Below are 7,133 nucleotides of genomic sequence, written 5' to 3'. Positions count from 1 at the left end.
GTCGTGAATGGGGGAAATATCTGCTGTAGTAATTCCTTGTCTAACAATTTACAAGAAACTTATCTTCTTCGTACATGGATGAAACGGACATGCAACTGGTTTGATGTCTGACCCGAAAACCTTAATCGAGGCAAATTAGTCAGTCTTGAGTAAGAATAGGGTAGGATTATCAAGGTTCATTCTTTACCTTTGGAAAAGAATATCTTTAAGTTTGAACTCAAAGAACTCGCTACGAACGATGAATAGCTTTAGTCTGTTCCCCACAATCTCTATTCGGCGAATGCGCGCTTGGCGGTGTCACGTGATGGAATCTTTGCTTGTAACGGGACCTTTGAATTTAGTTTTATTATTTGAAAAAGAATAGAGTAAAATTTATTGTTATATGTGTACACCTAATTGCAATAACATTGTCATAGAAAAATCCTCAAAAAATGTAAAAGGGGAAATAGGAATTTTAATCATGCCTATCTGTAAACCACTGTAGGGTGAATCATACGCGTACAGCCGTTGCACTTATAGTTTGTTTTTACGCCTGAAAGAAAAAACCGCCCGTGCTGCAAATGAACGCAGCCCGTAGTGGGTTATTGGTAAGCCTTATTATCCCTAGCCTGAAATTCATCCGATTGCTTCGAGTCGTTTTCTCCTCTCAAAAAGTAATAACGACTCGAAGTAATCGGATGAAATTCAGGTTACTGAGGGAGTAATAACGACTCGAAGTAATCGGATGAAATTCAGGCTATATTATCCCCATTTAGCTTTTTTCTTTTTTTCCCATTTCCTTTTAGCATGTTTCTAACACAACGTTATTGCCATTAAGTGTATAAAAATATTTAGAGCTCTTTAAATTGATGACCACCAAAATAATGTTGAGGTAAATTGTACGAACTAGTTAGTAATAACCAATTGGGCTTCAACATTTACAAGTGATAAATCAGACTTAATTATTTTTCCAGAAGGATTGAACTGAGAACTAAATTATTTATCTGTACGTTAATAAAATAAAATTTTGGGGGAGGAAATTCAGTTTGCATTTCTCTCCACAGGAAAACAAAAATAGGACCTGAATGGGTGACAGTGATTGACATCTGTACGAAGTCTTCGTAAAAGTTCAAAAAACAAATAATGATGATGATGATGACCACTAAGGCACTGATTTTAGAAACGTCAGTCACTGTCATCAACAATCTTAGACCGCGTCCACACTGGTGCGTTATCGTTTGAAAACTCATACATTTCGCTGCATCTTCCGTCCACACTAATCCGCTGAGCGTTTTCATCGAAAACGGATCGATTTGAAAACGCTCTTGAGATTGGATCAAAACGAAAACGCATTACATATCGTATTAGAATGGACGCTCAAAAAACGCATCAAAATGAAAACAAGGACCGAAAAATCGCAAGCGCGTTTGTTTGTAGCGTGCACAACGTGCAGTTCTATCGTTTTCAAACGTTAAGTCTGGACAGTCGAAAACGCATCAAAACGGTAGGGTGGACGCGAATCGATCGATGCGATAAAGGGAAACGGATACTTTTGAAAACGCGATGGACAGGACCTTATTCAGGGCTAAACCAACAATACTCCAACTTTTTCACCTGCGCGGTCGGCGGTTTTGTTGTGTATGCAGGGTAGTGTTTTAATTCATTTGTGGTTCGGAAAGGGAGAGATTCAGCCGCGTGAAAGCTGAACTGTGGTCAAACGAAGAAACGATGGGAGAGGGGGTGAGGGTTTTTTTTCTCTATCTCTCTCTCTTCCTCCCCCCGCCCCCACCCCACCTTTTTTCTCGTTTAAATTTTGTGCGCGGGTATCTCTCAAATACACACAGAAAAACCGCCAGCTACGCAGACTATTTACTTTTCTAATTGTTCTTACGACTATCGGAAGTACGATCTTCTGTAGAAGAAAACAATTAACAGAAAATTTTTATGGTGTTCTTTATTATTTTTGTTCTTCTACAATTAATAACTTTTATTACATGAACGTTTGAAGAAAATGAAGAATAAAATTATTCAATAATATGGAAATATTTTAAGCAAATTAAGACCGAACGAGGATTAAACAACTGAGCGATTTCTTAGTAGGGTTTCGTTATACAGTTCCTCAACAGTTAAAACAAAAAAAACTTCAAATGACGGATTAATAAGCCTGTTTTTAAGGAAACATTTTCCTCTGAAGATTTGTCAATAATAGCTCATGAAACTGTTTTGTTGACAATGGATATCTTAACGAACCAAGTAAAAGCTCTCTGCATCTTGTGATTAATGCACGAAAAATATAGCGTCGATCAACGTCTGGAAACAAAAAGAGTTTTAGTTAATACTGGTTCGTACATTGTATATAATGTTAATTCACCACTTTAGAAACGAGGAGGGAACTGGAGTCGAAACGCGTCCCGAAATTGTTTCTGGGATTGTTACCGGCGACGAGTCAGTCAGTCAGCTATAGGCCAATTTTTTCCCTTCTTTAGTAACGGTCTCAGAAGTCTTTCATACATACATGAACAATTACATACACTGTTTACAGGTAGCCACTGCGACCTCTGATCCCAGTATTAAGATTTCTCCTTACAGATAACCCACCCACCCCCGGAAGGGTTGACCACACAACTGGGGTCTACGTCCCCTACTATTTCGAACAGTGGCGTGGGTCAGTCTTTTACGTCTCCTACTCTTGTACGTCCCCTACAAGAATAGACAAGTGAAAGTGTTGTGAGACGGGAACTATGATTTTTCGTCCTATCCGAGAAGACTAGAAAGTCTTACCGTTTGCAGATGTCAATACAAAAGCAGCACTTTCTGCTCAGTTATTTCAAGACTATGTGTTGGTCTGGCCGAGGGTGGAACCCGCGACCTCCCGCTCAGCAGACCGGCGCTCTCCCAACCGAGCTAACCAGGTGGCAGTTGACTTTTGCGGAAGTTAACTCGGCCTTGTTTCTGTCTCGTTTTTAACGTGGTGAATGTAGATTTTGACAAGTTGATTAGAGCCAAATTTTCTCAAAAACATTTAAGCAGCTCCGTTTCCGGGGTCAATTCTCTCCCCGTTTCTCCCGCTCCAGTTGGGAAAAGGGGTGAGGAGGGAACCTGAGAACTAGTTGCATTGACCATTAGACATTCCAGTAGCCCTTTCACACTAACCTCGTACCCAGGCGCTTCTTGGAATTTTCGACGGTAGTCGCGGCGCAAGGATCATGGGAAAACTTCAAAAACGCAAAGGCACAAGAGTTGCGCTAAAGTCCGGTCTGCGTAAAAAGCAGCTTTCACACTGTCCGCAAATGGTAAAACAAACTCCATTTTGGTTTGTACTGTATCCTACAAAGTGCTCCCCTTCTGCTATACAGTTCTAAAGTTGCACCTCTTTCTCAACAACAGTCAACTCTTCACAATAGTTACCTTGGGAACAGATGTAAGTGGCCGTCGTAGGGTCGTAATGGGTAGTAAGGCAACCTCGTTCTCAGGCCGGTTCTCTTTCTAGAGGCATGAGAACGAAGCCTGGGAACGAGTTGTAACGGTGACCTATTTTTCAGGCGAAAGATATAACCTTTTTGAAAAATTCTCCATATAGTTTATTGATGGTACTATCAAAATGTATCAATGAAACAGAAACTAGTTTCTACGAACTTTTCTGGCCGTTTCTTTTGCGGAGACCTGGCCGTTACAAAACGGAGGGTTCGACTCTACCTAAAAGTAAGTCGAAACCAAAGACGACACTGATCAACTGCATGGCCCAACATTGGCCCATCGGAGATCAGAGCCGCTGCTACTATACTATGGTGTAATATAGATATAAAAGAGCTCAGGCTATTTTATGTATAATACTCGATTTAAGCTCATTACAACCCACACGAACTCAAATAAACATGCTAAACGTCCTCCTACCTGAAACACTTGTAAACAGCAAACAAAGTTAACGCTGCCACCCCACATCCAATAGCGATCTTAGAATAGTCCAAGACAAAGCGAGAGGTTGCTTTTCTGTCCATATAAACAGGCACAGTCTCAGCTTGCAGCCGTCCCAGGAAACAACGCGGAATTGGTAACTTCTGAACGTATCTTCGTCCTTGACAAATTCTGTCTAATGTTTGCCATTCCTCTTCTGAGATATCGTATGCGTCCTTCTCAATTTCTTGTCCTTGTGTCAATGAGGCACTCGATTCAGTCGTAAACCCTCCTGCCATACCATAATAAGCTTTGATAGTCTTCTTCGAGCCTTCGTCCACATCATTGGGATAAAGAAATCTTTCTTCTTTAAACTCCTTGTCCATACTGTCTTCTTGAAAATTTAATGACCTCGATGCAGCTGCCTCTATCTTTTGAGCAACTGACCCTTCATTGCCGATAAATTCTTCTCTTACCAAGCAAGACTCAGCTGACATTGATCTCATTACTTCCCTCATGTCCTTGGGACCTTCCTTTGACTCAGAAGCATTCACAACTGAAGAGTTTCTTTCATCCCCTCTCCTATCCTTCAAAGAGTCTCCAGTAACCGACACTTTTTCGTCTTCTACATTTTCGCTGTATTCGGGAGCGTCCGAGCCTTCCACCTTTGTCAAGCCATCTTTTTCAAGATCTTGGTGATCCTGTGCTGAAGAATTTTGATCTTTTCCGTTGTTCACCCTTGAGAAAATGACTGTCAAAGCTCTTCTAATAACGTTTGCAGGCTCGTAGTTGCTGTCACTGTCGTCGTCATTTCCGTTCGATTTAGTTTCATCCCGATATTTCATACCTTCTTCTGCGATAAACGCGACACAATTTTCATGAACATTTTCTTGATATCTCTCTTCTCTGTGGACTTCATCTCCAAAACACGTGGCGATCACAGTCCTTTCCGTACTCTGCAAACGGTTTCGTGCATCATATGGACCAACAGCTGAAAATAAAGATGTTCATTCACTAGGATCCCAAAAACTACAAGGCAGCGTTCACACTTAGTGCCCGAGCACGGTGCCGAAGTACGGTTCTCACTGAGCATTAATGTGAACACACCCTTTTTTCGATCAAGTACCCACGCTAGAATTTGGGCACGGTGCCGGTGACCGAGTACAAGGTCTTGACTTTAATTCAGTCTAGAAAATTTATTTCGAGAAGGCTATATTAAAGATGCATGGATTGCGTAAGTTGAAACATATGTTCGGTAAGATCATCTTTTTTCCCTCTCGCGCAAGGAGTGGACATCCCAATTTCCATGACCTTCTGTTTTAACTTTACTTACTTAATAAACTAGTTATAATGTAAATTCAGTATAAAATGATTGCTAACATCTGCGGAGCTGCGCCAAAGTTAAGTCTTGTATAATTCCCGAATTTCGCGCTGAGACCGGAAAAACTACATTATTTAATAAATGAGCTCGAGCAAGCACAGAAAAATCGTTGTCTTCATTGCTTACCTTGGCCTCTCAAGATGAACTGTTGTAGGGCTTGCAATTCTTCTGTTCCTCCTTCCAGAATCTGTTCAACTGTGTAAACAGTTGCGCGGCGGTTAATCGGAAACAATCTTAGCATCCGTAAATCAACACGCACTGAAACAGAATTAGAGACGTTAATACGTAACAATAGTTTAATGTAACGATACTGAGTTATATGTCCGTGGCTCACTGTCCTATGTGGTTTAGAGGGCGCTGGTTAGCCTGCTAGCACGTGCAAAGTTGTTGTTTTTCTTTTGTATCAAACCTAATTCTTTTTTGACGTTCTCATTGCCGTCGCCGTCGTCGGATCTTAAGGTCCCTAATTTACTCAGCTGCAATTCTTTCCTTCTAAAGGTGATAGGTCTTGAGATCGATAGCAATTTGCAACTTTACGTTCAAATGAACCGACTTGAAAATTGAAAACAACTTACATTGGTCATGGAGAATGAACCAAATCAGCATTTCAAGCGTGCCAGTATTCACAGTAGTCAATCGAACAAACGTTGATTCAGCCTTTATGGTGGGGGTGACAGAATATCCATCTCTAACTTTCAATTCTATAAGAAATTAAAAAGTACAAGAAACCACTTATGGAACGAAAACGTGAAGACCGAAGACAAAAAATTACACCCAAATATGTCTACAGTAGTTTGTAAGGACTTCAATTATACTATTGAAATAAAACAAGTGATAACATAAAGCGTCAGAAAGTTATTCATTTCATTGCTACTTACCATGAAAATTCCTGCCAGTATAGATGTGGGCTCCATATCTTCCACTACTTATGTAAATAAGTTTTCTTCTCCAATTCAGAAATGCAATCATCGTGTACAACAGGCACAACGTAACACACACGAGGGTTGCTGTAATGTAATAAACTTGGACATCTCCACTTAAGTGGAAAAATCCTGAAAAATGAAATAAAATCTTTTCTTAGAAGAAAGTGTTAAGAAAAAAATAATGCGAGAATACAGACTGATTCTTGGTGGGTGCGTGCGCAAGGTAACATGCGCATCCATTTTCGGCAACTGGATGTGCGTTTATAAGCTTTTTGGCTACTTGTGCTACTTTTGCGCGCGCTTTGCTATTTTGTGCTACTTTTGAACGGATATAAGCGTTTTTGCTCTTGTGTTACTTCTGCACGCACACAGGCTTTTTTTCGCTATTTGTGCTACTTTTGCGCACATAAAACCGTTTTGCTCTTCGTGCTACTTTTGCGCGCACATAAGCGTTTTTACAGTTGAGCTACTTTGCGCACATATAAGTGTTTTTGCTATTGTGCTACTTCTGCGCGCATCTAAGCGTTTTTGATATTTTGTGTTTAATATTTCTTTCTGCTCAACGAAGTCACGTCGCTGCAAAAAGTAAAATGTATGAAAGTTCAATTTGTTTGATTTTGATAGTAAGGTAAGAGGTCTGCAACCTCGTTCCCAGAAAAAGGTATCTAAGTGAATGCACCGCGCAGTCTTTACACAGGCAGCATTAAAAAGTAATCAATTGAAGCGTACCTTTAAAACAGTTGTAATAAATTCTGATCCCAAGTAAACAATTTCTCTCGCATAACAGCGGAAAGAGAACCACGAAAACAAAATAAGAAATCGCCGTTTTCATCTTGTCAAGTCATCATTGGAATTAACAAAATTCGCTTTGCTCATATTCTGATCCTGATTTCTGATCTGATTATCTACATCATAAAGATCACTGTTTGCGCGCGCTTTTCTCTAATTGGATAGAT

The sequence above is a fragment of the Porites lutea genome, chromosome 2 (genome assembly GCF_958299795.1).
Source record: "Porites lutea chromosome 2, jaPorLute2.1, whole genome shotgun sequence".
Classification (NCBI taxonomy): domain Eukaryota; kingdom Metazoa; phylum Cnidaria; class Anthozoa; order Scleractinia; family Poritidae; genus Porites; species Porites lutea.
This window is presented reverse-complemented; position numbering follows the sequence as displayed.